Raw genomic sequence first — 15,903 nt, forward strand, 5'->3', positions numbered from 1 at the left:
AGTGCAAGGGGGGAGGGGAATCAACATTAGGGAACAACTAACAATCACTGCTGTATTTCATTTTCTCTTATCTGTCATAGGTATCTGACATTTTAAATTTGCTATCTACCACCAATATTTCTAACAGTGTGTACACTAAAAATTATGTAATAATTCCTTCTAAATTTTAATTTTTAAATGAAACATTTCTATTAGTAGATATTTGTCTCTATAAAATTTAAGGAATATTTATAATAAAATTACCAAGGGAAAAACAGGAATATTAATAAAAAACAGAAAAGGCCATTTGAATTATTTTAAAAGTTGCTTTGTAACAGATTAAAATATGTAGTAAAATGTGAAGTGAAAAGTAAAATAAAGCCACTGTATTAGTGAAAGTACATATGAACAAAATTGCATGTAAGTGAAATTGCATAAATACTCCCAAAGAAGAGGGAGAATTTGGAAAGATACAAGAAGAAAAAAATATATGAGTTATTTTATCTTACTTCCTATAAATGCTGCTTACAGATATTTTTTAATCAAGTAATGGCGATCACACAACAGAACACTAAAGAAGTATGGTGGAAGAAAGCAAAAGCAGGTTTAGGCCAAGCTGTCACACTAGGTGACTCTGGTAAAGTAACTTCACAGGTGATGTCTATGATGAGGGGTCAAAAGAATCTAATACGTATCAGCCTCTGTGCTATGCTTCCTAAGCATTATGTCACTTAATATTCACAACAGTCCTAGAGATATAAATATTATCTCTGCTTTAGAGAGGAAAAAACTAGATCTTAAGAGTGTGTAATTGTCTCGAGATCACAACAGCTATATAAGTATCAGAGCGCAAACTTAAACAAAGGTTTTTCTGACCTCAGTTCATGTTCTTTACCATTTCGTATATTATCTCCCTTCAAATTCTGTGAACCCTGGTTTTCTCAACTGTGTATAAGGGGAATGTAGCACAATCTGAACCATTCTCAAATCCATTCTGGCCTTTTAAGATGTTGGTATCCTGTAAGGTCTGACTCTCTTTCCCTAAATAAAACCACATCATATCAAAACATCTAATCAACCTCCTCCCAGGAATTTATATGTCAATTAAGTTATAAATATATATAACATAGAAAGTAGAAATTCATTTATTGAAATTTATAGACAAGGAGCTCCTGGGTGGCTCAGTTGGTTACACCTTGGGCTCTTGATTTTGGCTCAGGTCATTATCTCACGGTTCATGAGTTTGAGCCCTGCATCAGGCTCTGCTCGGACAGTGCACAGCCTGCTTGGGATTCTCTGCCTCCCTCTCTCTCTGCCCCTCCCCTGTGTGTGCTCTCTCTCTCTCTCTCAAAATAAATATTTAAAAAACTTTTTTTTTACTTACAGATAAAAAGGACCACCATATTGGGGCACCTGGGTGGCTCAGTCAGTTGAGCATCTGACTCTTGGGTTTCGGCTCAGGTCATGATCTCATGGTTTCGTGGGTTCGAGCCCTATATCGGGCTCTGCAATGGCAGTGCCAAGCCTGTTTGGGATTCTCTCTCTTTCCCTCTCTCTCTGCCCCTCCCCTGCTCGCACTCTCTCTGTCTCTCTCAAAATAAATAAATAAGCTTTAAAAAGTTAAAAAGAAAATAAAAAAAGGACCACAATATGTAAGATAAATTTGGATGTTTGGGGTATATCCCTGATCTTTACAGCTGATTTTATGCACCTTTATCTAAATGTCAAGAAGACATATATAAAGTTAAGAGGGAGGAAAGTTAATGAACATTATATTTACATTTTGCATAGTAATCCTTTTAAATGTAACAGATTTTAGAGGTGAAGACACTGAGGCACAAGTAGGCTGATTTACTGAAGGTCACATACCTAGTATACAGTTGCATCAGTACTTGAACTCCTTCTAGTTCTAAAATCTACATTCTTTCCCATCCACCCTGCTTCCTGTGGTTCAATTTTGGATATCCATGCATTAATATACTTATTTCTATTTTAATATAGGAAAACTAAAGATACGATTTAACTTAGCTCTTTCTTAGGCATTTTTGATTACCGGCAAACATTTGCTGAATACTCATTTAGTGAGCACAGCTGGAATAAATGTATTAAAATATGTAAAATACAAGAGAATATATATCATCAGTAACATAGGAATAAAAAATTAAGCATTACCAAACTACTAAGGAGAGAGAATCACTTTCAATTAGGATGATTAGGGAAGGCCTCGAACACATGATTACATGTGGACAGGGCATTAGAAGAGAAGTTTGAAATCATCAGAAAAATTAAAAGCCTGAAAGGAAAAGAATATTCTAGGGAGGGGCACCTGGCTGGCTCAGTTGGTAGAGCATGCAACTCCTGATCTCAGGGTTGTGAGTTTAAGCCTCACGTTGGGTGTAGCGATTACTTAAAAATAAAATAAAAAAAAAAAAAGGAATATTCTGGGGAAAAGGAAGTATGGAACCAAAATGAATATTCAACATGGAGTAGAGTCCACACAGGGTAGAGTGTAGGATTCTTCTTCTTGAATAATAGGATATTTGGCTGGGAAATATGCTAGAGCCAAATTGAGGAGGGAGCTTAAATACCAAGTTAGAATATCTAGAGTTGATCTTGTAGGAAAAGGGAAGTCACTGAACATCTTCAAGTAGAGAAATGAAAGAGAGAAGTGTTTTAGTAAGATTAAACTGAGATGTATAGGCTTCAAGGGAATTGATGATGGCCAGGAAGATGCGAGATTAGATTTGGACATTTCTGTGAATTACAACATGGGAAAAACAGAAATTCTCTGGGGGAAAAAAGTATAAAAGATGTATACTATATAATATATAAAAACTCATTACAGCTTCAACTCTGAAACAATCTGTAATATACCCCTCCCTAACCACAATATTCTATTCTTTTAGCTATTACTTTATCATCTGATTTCATCAGCTTATCTACTTCTGACTAGTCCCTTACCCTCTCCATTTTCTTTGAACACATCAGCCCTTCCCCGGCCTCACTTTATTTCTACCCCCATGGTCAATACTTGAATTACTCTGTCCATAGTCCCCTAAGCCTGAATCAGTGTTGAAATCTACCCTCTTTTCTTGACTCAAGGGGCTGGAGAAGGCCTCAAAGTCCTGATATTATTACAAAGTAAGGGTTCCTCTTATTAGTCACTTATGAACATCTCAAATGAATACTTCTTAGTCTTTAACTTATTTAATATTTGATAATATTGGATAGTACCTCTTTTCCTGAAATTCTTGAATTTAGAACAGCTGCAATTACATACTCTCTTAATATTACCCTAAAAATGTACAGTAAAAGTCAGCATTTTCAAATTGAAAACCTTTTTCATCTGATTCTAATGTTAATCTCCTTGATTGTAAAGTACTAGATATAAACAGAAGGTTACTACAGAAATATGTTAATATCTTGTTGTAAACTATTCAGTTAGGATAATAAAGTACTGATTAAGAAAAAACAAACAAGGAAAGAGCTACAAATCAGAGATAGCTAACTTGATCCCCTAGGAAAATAAATGAACATTCCATAAACATCTGAACATCTGTATACTCGATGATGATAAAGTCTTTAAAAATACAATAAAATTCTCCCTGGCCTCTGAAAAATGTTAACCTTAAAAAATAAACCAGTTTTCAAAATAAGTGCTAAAACATAAACACAAAGATTACACATGAATTTACATTTCTGATAATTATTGCTTCTATAATTAGTGAACAATTAGAACAGGATTAAAGAAGCAGACTGTATAAATGATTTACTCTAAATTTATTTCTCTGTCATTTAAAAGAATTTTTCAAAAACACTATAAAATCTCATTACTGTAATTCAGATTTTACTATTTAGAATTTTACAATAATGTGGATCATGGCCTTGGATAAAGTTTTTTCATTAAGAAACATATTTCCTTATATACAGTAGAAATTAACAGTTTAAAATTAAAGAGGAAAGTGTCAGTTACTTATGAGATCTGTTTTCAACAACTCTCCATATATGGAAGACTCTCTATAAATCATTCAAATATCAATGAAAAATTTAAGCAAGACTAAGAATCCTTTCAAGGCTGTTTTCACAGTCTTGTGATTACAGTCTCAAGTAACTTTATTTTTGTAATTTTTTTCCTAATGTGGAGTCACCTTAAATGTTCTGCTATTTTTTAGTAAAAAAAAATGTTAAAAGATGATGTTCAGATTATGATTCACATTGAAATACATTAATATAATTAGGTACATAATTTCAGGTATAAATTAAAAGTAGTTTTTATTTTAAATGTTTTAAAATCATTTAAAGCAATATTTTAAAAGTATTTAAATAACTACAAGCATGAGATGTGGTTCATTGAAAATGTAAACATTCAATTGACTGTTGAATGAAAGAATAATAATTTAAAATTATAAATAATTTCCAACTCAAGTGTTATTCTGGAGAAAACAAAACATCCTTAAAAGCTTAATTATTGTTTTACTCTTACTGTGATCAATGTGGTCAATCTTGTGACATCACTGTTGAGAAATCTGCAATAGGAAAACAGAAATGGCATTCAGCTGAATCATATTTGAGTAAGTAATTTCAGAAACTAAAATGTTAGTTTAGTATTTTTGTCTTCCTTGATGCCATAAGTCATATTTAAATTAATCTAAAGTTGTCAGGGAAAGTACAATTGGCATGGCACAAATAAAGCATGAAGCACTTGCGGTTTTTTTATAGGTCATTATTTATTATAGCATGGTAAATTATGTTCTGTTTATAATCAGCAACACCCCAGGGTTACCATAATGTAACATATTGTAACATATTAGTTTTATTTGTTTTCAAATATTTACTAAGAAGAGAATCACAGTGTGTTAAATATACTACAAGCAAAAGAGTGGTACTGTTTAGAGATAACTTTTTCTCTATGATCAGATTAGCAGTTCATTTTATGGCTAGAATGTGATCAATTTATTATCAATTAATAGGAGAAAGAGCTTTATGCTCATCCTTATGAAGAGTGACAAAACTAGTAAAGACTGAAAATATCATTGGGAAAGAACTATACACTATAAATCCCAAGGAAGTTACAAGTGAAACTATTTCCTGAACTGTAGATAGCTTAGAGTTCTTATCTCTGTAAAATCAAAGCTTTTAGAAATTTCTCAGTTAGTAAGGCATGGTTTCAGGTAAGCTTTTAGTTTTTTTTAATGTTTATTTATTTTTGAGAGAGACAGAGAGAGAGAAAGAGCAGGGGAGGGGCAGAGAGAGAAGGAGACACAGCATCCAAACCAGGCTCCAGGCTCTGAGCTGTCAGCACAGAGCCTGACACGGGGCTTGAACTCACAAAATGTGACATCATGACCTGAGCCAAAGTTGGACGCTTAATTGACAGAGACACCCAGGTGCCCCAGGCAAGCTTTTAAATGTTTCATGTTAAAAAATAACACAATGTTATGGTGTTCTAATATTCGTAACGGGCCTTCATATAATATTTCATCAGATCCTCATAACAATTCCTTCAAAGTAGTGGGAAAGAGATATTTTTTATTATACACTCATGGAAAATAGATGGTAGACAGTATACATGATTTGTCCAAGCACACAGAACTGAGTTTCCCTTGGTTCCTTTTTTATCTCACACCTTTCATCCATTCCATTCTGCCAACAAACACATTACCCTCTGTATCCAAAGACCTGCCTTCAAGGAGCTACTTCCTAGCATTATGCTCTCAACTTAAATCAATATAAAAAGCAGTCTTATGGGGAGCCTGGCTGGCTCAGTCAGTAGAGCAAGTGACTCTTAATCTCAGGGTCCTGAGTCCAAGCCCCACTTTAAACAAACAAACAAAACCAAAAACAAGCCAGTCTTGTGATGAAAATGTGTCAACACAAAAAGTCTTATGAAAGAAGCAATTATACTTTCTATAAAACTCTGTAATTCAAAAAGGTATTAAAGTTTTTTTAAAGTTACATTCAAACAATATTTGTGATTGAATAAAAGATAAATGTTCCATTTTATTTTTTATTTCTTGGGGGGAAAAATACAAGGTAATTAAGACTATCTATAAAGAACTAGTGAGGGCGCCTGGGTGGCTCAGTCTGTTGACCATCCAACCTCAGCTCAGGTCATAATCTCATGGTTTGTGGGTTCAAGCTCCACATCAGGCTCTGAGCTAACAGCTCAGAACTAGAGCCTACTTTGAATTCTGTGTCCCCCCTCTCTTTCTGTCCCTCCCCAACTTGTACTCTATCTCTATCTCTCTCTCTCTCAAAAATAAATAAACATTAAAAAAATTGTCTTAAAAAATATATATGTTTTACTGGGTACTTGCAAATGCAAAAAAAAAAGTACATGAAATTAAAATAACACCAGATTAAAATCAGACAAACCTTAAAGCTTCTCATAAAAACCCTAAGTGGCTTTTACAAGGAAAGGTAGTTCTTTAAAATCATCTTGGGGGGCGCCTGGGTGGCGTAGTCGGTTAAGCATCCGACTTCAGCCTGGTCACGATCTCGCGTTCCGTGAGTTCGAGCCCCGCGTCAGGCTCTGGGCTGATGGCTCAGAGCCTGGAGCCTGTTTCCGATTCTGTGTCTCCCTCTCTCTCTGCCCCTCCCCCGTTCATGCTCTGTCTCTCTCTGTCCCAAAAATAAATAAACGTTGAAAAATAAAAAAAAAAAAATTAAATCATCTTGAAACTAGGAAATATATTCAATGCATATTCATATATAAAAAGTAATATTAAATTTTATGAAAACATAAGTCAACTAATATATTGGTTATGTGCTTTTTCTCCACAAATCACCATTCCAGTAAATATGCATTGAAAATCTCAACCAAATTTACCCCCAGAAAAAACCTGCCAGTGTTAAACTGTGGGATAAGTCTAGATATACAATTATATAAACATTTTTCAAGTAATTAGCATATAACTGTCTTCATTTTTCCTCTTCTTCTGCCCCAAAACACAGTCTTTCTTTATATAATTGATTTTAACACACTCAAGTCTTAACCTTCACCTGACAGCACCACAAAAGTCTCAACATACACAAAGTAAGGATTCCTATCCCCACCCAGTGTATTGAAAAGATTCAAAGGAATAAATGGATACAATACCTACTTTTTCTCCCTTCACTCAAACTGAAGACAGGAATATATGCTGCTTAACTCTAAAATTCACTTAAACAATAGTCATTAAATATTTAATGTTTTTGCTGTGTTCTATGCTCTTTTCAAGGTGTGGTTATACAATAAAAAATATTTCTTTTTTTTTTAACATTTATTCATTTTTGAGAGTGAGAGAGACAGAGCATGAGTGGGGGAGGGGGAGAGAGAGAGGGAGACACAGAATCCAAAGCAGGCTCCAGGCTCCGAATTGCCAGCACAGGACCCAACGCGGGGCTCGAACTCACAGACTGTGAGATCATGACCTGAGCTGAAGTCGGACGCTTAACAGACTGAGCCCCCCAGGTGCCCCTAAAATATTATTTCTAAAATTTACGTAAGAAAAATAATTTCACATGGGGAGCCTGAGTGGCTCACTTGGTTCAGCATCTGACTCTCGATTTCAGCTCAGGTAATGATCTCAGGGTTGTGAGACTGAGCCCCACATCTTCCCTTCTTCCTCTGACCCTCCCCTGTGTGCACACATGCGCTCTCTCTCAAAAAAAAAAAAAAGAAAAAAAAAAGAAAAAAAATAAAAGAAAAGGAAAGAAAAAGAAAAAACAAGAGAAGAAAAATAATCTCACAAGTCATATGCTACTTGTAGGCCATTTCAGTTTTGGCAGTCTTAGACTGCACACATGGAAAGCCTGCTTCTATCATTCTCTTTCTAAAGATTCACAACTACACACCTTTTGGCATGTATTTTTAAGGTTTACCAAAAACTTTTTTAAAAATCTAAACATGTTTCTACCATCATCTAGCTGTTTCAAATCCTGACCATTATTTTTTTAATTAGGGAAATTATTTGATAAGTAAAAAAAAAAAAAAATCCACAGGCTTTGATAATAATACCTTTTTTTAGAAGGTAAGGACAAAATACTTGTAAATACCAGGAAACTACTGAGGAAACTGGTAAAAATGTCATCACCACCAATGGAATACTTTATCCAGTGCTGTGCAATGGAACTTTCTGCAATGATGGGAATGTTCAGTATCTGTGCTGTCCAATACCTAGCCACAGCCAAATGTGACTATTGAGCACTTGTAATATTGTTACTATGACTAAGCAACTGACTTTTAAATTTTAATTAATTTTAATTATTTTTAATTTAGATTTAAATAACCACTGGTAGATAGCGGCTACCATATTAGAGCACCATATCAAGACTGAACTGTAAGTGATTCTTCTAAATATTTGAAAATGTTTTTCTCTAGTTTTTAGAAATGGAAAAAGGGGAGCCTGGGTGGCTCAGTCGGATGAGCTTCTGACTTCGGCTCAGGTCATGATCTCATGGTTCATAAGTTCGGGCTCTGTGCTGACAGCTCAGAGCCTGGAGTCTGCTTCAGGTTCTGTGTCTCCCTCTCTCTCTGCCCCTCCCCTGCTCACGCTCTGTCTCTCCCTCTCTCTCAAAAATAAATACACATAAAAAAATTTAAAAAAATAAAAAGAAATGGAAAAAAAAAACCCTCAACTGTGTTGTATAGGGTATGTTCATTTCAGAAAAATTGCTCCAAATTTGGAGGGGAACTATTTTATCTTTGAGTAACTTTCAAGTTTATGTTTGGTGGGGGGAAAAAAGAAAGATTTATTTTACCATCCTTAATGTATCATAGGGCTTATACAAGGAAACAGTCTTGGGTTTTGGAGAACTGTATTCTAAACATTTTCAGATTGCACTGATATTGCCTGCTATTTAAAAGTTTCAATTTACTTTACTTTGTTCAGCTGGGTAGAACATGTACTATTATAACTAAAACCTCAACAGAAGATAGGGAAAAAAAGAAATTTATTTTATTAACAACTTTGATAGTCTCGATCCTTACAAACCTCTTTTGCTATCAACTGTTTTCGTTTATTATTTTAAGAAAAACAATGAGCAAGCCTTAATAGCAAGACAAAAGTTTTAACTAAGCATGTAGGGGCACCTGAGTGGCTCAGTTAGTTAAGAGTCCAACTCTTGATTTTGGCTTAGGTCACAATCTCAGTTTGTGAGTTCGAGCCCTGCATTGGGCTCTGAGCTGACAATGTAGAGCCTGCTTGGGATACTCTCTCTTCCTCTCTCTTGCCCTTCCCCAACTCAAATACTCACTCTCTCTCTCTCTCTCTCTCAAAAATAAATAAACATACTTTTAAAAAAAGTTTTTACTGAGCATGTAATATAATGTATATGAAAAAAGCCTGCTATCTAGTCTAAAGTGAGTATAGAAATAGAAGACATTAGGGGTACCTGGGTGGCTCAGTCGACTAAGCATTTGACTCTTTGTTTCGGCTCAGGTCATGATCTCACAGTTCATGAGTTCAAGCCCCTCATCAGGCTCTATGCTGACAGTTTGGAGCCTACTTGGAATTCTCTCTCTCCCCCTCTCTCTGCCCACCCTGTCTCTGTCTCTCTCAAAATAAATTAAAAAATAAAGTTAAAAAAATAGACATTATATAACATTAATATAAACTTCGTTAAGCAGCTTTCTCAAGTTGGATAGGCACTGATCAATTTAGATATTTACGTTTACTTTACATGCAAATAAAGTGATAGAAATAATTTCCTGATCTGTACGAACACTGGTATCCGGGCTAAAAGTTGTTTTCCTGATTTCTAAATCCAAGGTAGAAAAAGAAAGGAAAACAGGCAGCGTGAATAAATATGGATTCCAATCCCAAGCAGTATTTTTGGTGCATCGTACTCACTGAATGCCTCCTGTCCTCGGTTTCAACTGCGTCTAAGCAGGGCATGCAGTAAAATACCTGATGTGCTTCTTTCCTTGCTGTTCACAGAGAATATGAAGGCAGTAGCTGTAATTATTCTGCAACTGCACATTAATGCATGCTAAAATACACTGGAATTAGTAAAAATGATGGAACTTCCTATCCTTAAAACTGACAACTGACAGACTCCCTGAAATAAAGTGTTCACACAACTTACAGAACTGAAAGAAAGAGTCCTACAGGTTCACCAATTCAAAGTCATCAGTTTTTATTTTGACTTGTAATTCTTTTAATTAGTTTGGAAGAGAGACAGAGCATGAGTGGGGGAGGAGCAGAGAGAGAGGGAGACACAGAAATCCAAGCAGTCTCCAGGTTCTGAGCTGTCAACACAAAGCCTGATGCAGGGCTCAAACTCATGAACCGCGTTAATCATGACCTGATCCAAAGTCAGATGCTTAACCGACTGAGCCACCCAGATGCCCCGAATGTTTATAATTTTTTGATCAATACAAGCAAGATTATTAATGCCTAGGTCCTATATGCTGGCACTGTTTGGCTTTGGAGATCTCATCAGGCTTTCTGGTAGGTTAAGTAGACCTCTAATTCAATACCTGCTGTTGATTATTTCAATCCCTGCTGTTAGAAAGAACCAGAAGGCCCCTATCTACACCAGAGAAACTCAGAAAGTTAGAAAGTGATGAAGGCTAGGAATAAAGCAAATTACAGTTTTTCAGTTTAAAACCTCTCACTTTGTCATATACAACGTAGAGCCGAAGTGAGATTTTCCTTAAGAGAGCTTTCTTAAATGCTAAACAAAACCAAAAGCAAAAACAAAAAAGCATATGTAATCTTTTAAAGCCTTAAAAATAAATTACCAGGATTCTAACTTTTCGTCACCCTCTCCAAGTCACTACTCTCTTCAATTAAACAACTCATTGTCAGTACTACTACTTGAGATAAAACCAAATAAAACAAAGGTCATTTAAAAAGCACTTCTTGTATGGTCAATGATTTCACATTTCTTATAAAACAAATTTACATTTCCATAAGTTACTAAAATGTATCAATAATTTCACCTTCCTTACTGCAAAACACACACACACACACACACACACACACACAAAACCCTATCACCCCCTCAAAACGAATTACTTTATTTGAAATGTTTGTCCTTATTGTTATGTATGATTGAAACTTCTCTAGAAAAGTTTTAATTCAGTCAACTCACAAAATTTTTAAACAACTAACATAAGCCCGATTACATGAAGTTTCCCTACAGCTCAGATGGTAACTTCGTAATTCTGTTGATAATAAAAACCAGGCAAATGAAGCACAACCGGCTGTTAGACTTGGTGAAATCTTTTAAAAATGTAAGTATATGTAAGCTGCATGGTTTCCCCAACTTTACCACCCCACTCTTTCAACACTAATTAGCACTTCTCAAAATCTTTACTCACTGGTTCATAGGTTTCTGCTTTAGAGCCATAAATGGTCACCCAGCAGAGGAAGAAAGTGGTAGACTGCTAGTCGGTATTGAAACATTCTTGAGGTTGATATATACACAATATCCAAAAATGAACTAATCACTTGGGGGAAGTAACATAAAGAAGAGCTTCATTTGAGAAAAATTATATGCTGTTTTGGCTGTACTTTTATATCTCTAAATTCTTTAGGAAATTCAACTCAAATTGTAGCAACACAAAGAGACAAAGCTTTTAGGAATTACTATTAACTAAACTAAAACATGTTATCTGAATATAATTATGGGGAAATTTTACTTTTTTTTAATGTTTTTTATTTATTTTTTGAGACAGAGTGACAGAGCATGAGCAGGGGAGGGGCAGAGAGAGAGGGAGACACAGAATCTGAAGCAGGCTCCAGGCTCTGAGCTGTCGGCACAGAACCCAACGCAGGGCTCAAACTCAGGGACTGTGAGATCATGACTTGAGCTGAAGTCAGACGCCCAACCGACTGAGACACCCAGGCGCCCCGGGGAGATTTTACTTTTTATCAAAATCAGAGTGCATCTTAGTCCTCTCAACAAATGCCAATCGAAAATTTGCCACTTACAAGATTGCCTTTAAAAAAAGCAAAATAGAAACATTTCACTTGAACAAGCCAATAATTAAGACAAGCACCTAAGTTCACAGCTTTTTTTTTTAAGGGTTTCATGTTCCATAGCTAAAAGACTGAAATGAAACTATTCCCATCCAAACCTTCAAATATCCAATTCAGACTATGAAGACTGGTGAGGCAGTTAGCAATGTAACAAGTTAAAAAAAATAAGTTTGGGGTGCCCAGGTGGCTGAGTCAGTTAAGCATCTGACTTGATTTCGGCTCAGGTTCTGGTTTCATGGTTCGTGAGTCTGGGCCCCACATCAGGTTCTGCACTGACTATGCGAAGCCTGCTTGGGATTCTCTCTCCGTCCCTCACTCTCTGCCCGCACACCCCCCCCCGCCCCACCACCCCATACTCTCTCTCTCAAAATAAATAAACTTAAAAAAAATTAGATCCAATAACTAAACATGCTATCACTAATAACAAAAACTAGGTTTCAGATAGTATATATTTTCCTCTTTCTGTTAAAACTTTGCCATGAATGTTAAGGAAGTTTAATTATTACTGCTATTTTTTCTTAGAAACCTTGAATGATTTGATCATTAACAAGAAATCTGGTCTGCTGCTTTCAACAATACATTACATAACCTTCATCTTCATTTAGAATTTTGGCATATATTTATTATATACCTTGGGCAATCTCACAACTTTAGTTTGCCATAGCATAATTATCTACTTTACACCAAGGTTGTGAAGTTTAGTTAATTATGCTTATAAAATTTTTAGACATACACAGATGAAAGACATGGATAAGGCACTGATATATCTAACTGCATGTACTTAATGAAAAAATGCAACTTACAAACATTTAACAGCCACAGTCTGAATGAATCTTAAAGACACTATGCTAAATGAAATAAGGCAATGCTTATTGACTTATTTTAAGGGTTGTGTCCATCCCCTGTCCCCTAATTCATTTGTTGAAATCTAACCCCCAATGTGATGGCATTTGAAGGCGGGGATTTTGGGAGTGGGGGGGGTGGTGATTGGGTCATGAGAGCAGAACCCTCCTGAATGGAATTAGTGCCCTTATAGAAGAGAACCCATAGAACTTCCTTGTTCCTTCCACCATGTGAAATTATAGAAAAAGATAGCCATCTATGAACCAGGAAGCAGGCCCTAACCACATACTGAAGCTGTCCACACCTTGATCTTGGGACTTCTCAGCCTCCAAAATTGTGAGAAACAAATTTCTATTGTTTATAAGCCACCCAGTCTATAGTACTTTGTTACAGTAATCCAAACAGGACTAAGACAGCCAATCACAAGACAATATATGAGAGGTACACTGAATAGTCAAATTCATAAAACAGAAAGTAGAATGGTGATTTGCCAGGGGCTAGGGGAGGGGCAAATGGGAAGTTATTGTTTAATGGGTACACAGTTTTAATTTTGGAAGATGAATGATGTATGGTGGTGATGATTGCACAACAATGTAAATGTACTTAAGGCCACTGAACTGTATATTTAAAAGTAGTTAAAACATTAAATTTAATGTTATGTATATTTTGCCACAATAATAAAAAATTAACAAGTGGAAATCTTATATAAATCATAAACCAATCTTAAAATTTTTCTTTCACTAATACACACATTAAAACATTAATCAAATCAAGCAATTCACTTGTTCATTAACTATTGAGTGTTTTCTCTGTGCTGGAAATATGGCAGTGAAAAATACAAAATCTCTGTCTTCACAGAACTTATGCAGAAATAGTAAAGGCCTACAAAACAACAAAAAAGACAAATTTAATCCTTTCTCATAGTGACAAGTACTACAATGGAGGGTAAAGAGATGGAGTGGTGGCAAGGAAGGCCTCTCAGAGAAGATTACTGCCCAGACACCAGAATGCAGTAAGAAGAAACACTTCAGGTAGAGACAATAGCAAGTGCAAGGGTCCTAAAGTGGAAAGGCTTAGGTGTTTTAAAAAAATGAGGGGCGCCTGGGTGGCTCAGTCGGTTGGGAGGCCGACTTCGGCTCAGGTCATGATCTTGCGGTCTGTGAGTTCGAGCCCCGCATCGGGCTCCTTGCTGACTGCTTGGAGCCTGGAGCCTGCTTCAAATTCTGTGTCTCCCTCTCTCTCTCTGTCTTTCAAAAATGAATAAATGTTAAAAAAAAATTTTAAAAAAATGACAAGAAGGCACAGTGCTGGTGCACAGTAAGTTATAAGTCAGTGGTAAGAGAGTTAGGCACAGATCACAGAGGGCCGGAAAAGCAACAGCAATAGTTTGAATATTATTTCAGGTGTTCTGAAAGCCACATGGGATGCTTTCACTAAGGGAGTGATCTGATTAAAACAAGCAAAGACACCTTAATTACTCTATACAGAATAATCTTGGAGATAGGAGAGGAAGAGATTAATCAAAACATAGAGATCAATTTAGAGAACAACTGTAGCAATTCAGGTGGAAATGAGATGACAATCATGGTAGCTATGTCAATGGTAGAAGTGGTTGGATATTTGTCGCTGATGGACTAAGAAAAAAAGCATCATAAGAGTCAAGGATGACTCCAAGGTTTTGGTCAGATCAATTGGGTGAATAATGCTGCCAAACACTGAGGAGGAGGACACTAGGGTAGGAATAGGTTTGGTGGTGTTGTTAGTGACAGTATTAAGAAACCAAGAATTTGGTTTTGGCAAAGTTAAGTACGCAAGTGAAAAGTTTCAGGAGAGATGACACAATGAACTGTGACAAATGGTGCTGGACAACACTTAATCTGAGGGCTGACAAATGACCATGGGATTTAGTGAGGTAAATTCATTGGTGCCCATGACAAGACTGCTGTCAGTCGAATGATGAAGACAAAAGCATAAATAAAACAAGTAAAGCAAAGAAAGTGTGATGAGGCCATGCAAGTGGCATATACGGACAACTCTGAAGGAGTTTTGCTATAAAGGACTCTACAGAAATAGTACTATAGCTAAAGAGGGATGTGGGATCTTGAAATGCTTTTGTATTAAAATGAGGGAACAGTACAGCATGTATATATGCTGATGAGATGAGAAAAAAAATGAATGATGATAGGGAAAATTACAGAAGCAAAATCAATGATTACTAAGCATCAAATAAATGCATAAATCTGTCCTTTGCCGCTAGAAATGCAAAGATAATAAATATACAACATGTAACTAATCTAAGGATTATATGGAAACTATATTGAAAATCAGAGGGGAATATAGTATATACATAATTAAATTAAAAATCCCTTAGAAACAGTATTATTTTATAATAGAGGCTGTCATGCTAAAAAGATTATGCAAAGCAATGTTGATCATTTTATGATGTGACAGCAATGTCCTTCTAAGCTATACACATGCAGCTGCACAGTATAAAAATAATGCCATACACAGCTTTTATTTGATTATGCACAGTGGGGCTTAAATAGGATCAACATTAGATAAAGAGTAAAGCCAGCAATTTTTAAAAACATCTCCATTGTACTTTCCCTTTTTCCTTCTCTGTATTGACCCATTTCCACTTTTGGACTTCCAGCACCCTCTTCTGTAACTCACCACTCTACTCAAAACAGAAAGCAATACTCATATCAATCATTGACACAAATCTTCATCATTTCCAGAGTTCCCCTCTCTCTGCTCATTAATTATTTTCTGCAATGTTCCCTTGCCTCCTTAAAAAAGTTAAGAATTAGATAGTTGTAACAGGTGATGGGGATGAAAGCGTGCACTGGCTGTGATGAGCACCGGCTGTTGTACAGAAGTGCTGAATCACTATCTAGCACACCTGAAACTAATGTTACACTGCATGTTAACTGGAATTTAAATAAAAACTTAAAATAAAAAGAATTCGACAGTTATAAAGACCATCGAGGACATATTAGTGTAAATTAATATGTTATTCAAACACATTTGCATTTTAAGCTTTTTTCCCTCCAATTGTAAGATTTTTTATTCCTTATTTTTATATTCTGTCCTGTTAAAACATAAGATATGA

The 15,903-nt window shown here is 35.7% G+C and overlaps 1 protein-coding gene across 3 annotated transcripts in view; it reads right to left on the reverse strand.

Annotated features, from left to right (window-relative positions):
- BAZ2B (bromodomain adjacent to zinc finger domain 2B) overlaps positions 1 to 15,903 on the reverse strand; it is a 317,724-nt gene that overhangs the window by 228,911 nt on the left and 72,910 nt on the right. For 2 of the 3 annotated variants that reach the window (XM_027055668.2, XM_053215127.1), the window contains one exon: positions 4,463 to 4,505. The exons of the other annotated variant lie outside the window; for it this stretch is intronic. The gene's annotated coding sequence lies outside the window, so the exon portion shown is untranslated. The remainder of the gene's footprint in view (positions 1 to 4,462; positions 4,506 to 15,903) is intronic. 3 annotated transcript variants of the gene reach the window in all.

The sequence above is a fragment of the Acinonyx jubatus genome, chromosome C1 (assembly GCF_027475565.1).
Source record: "Acinonyx jubatus isolate Ajub_Pintada_27869175 chromosome C1, VMU_Ajub_asm_v1.0, whole genome shotgun sequence".
Taxonomy (NCBI): Eukaryota; Metazoa; Chordata; class Mammalia; order Carnivora; family Felidae; genus Acinonyx; species Acinonyx jubatus.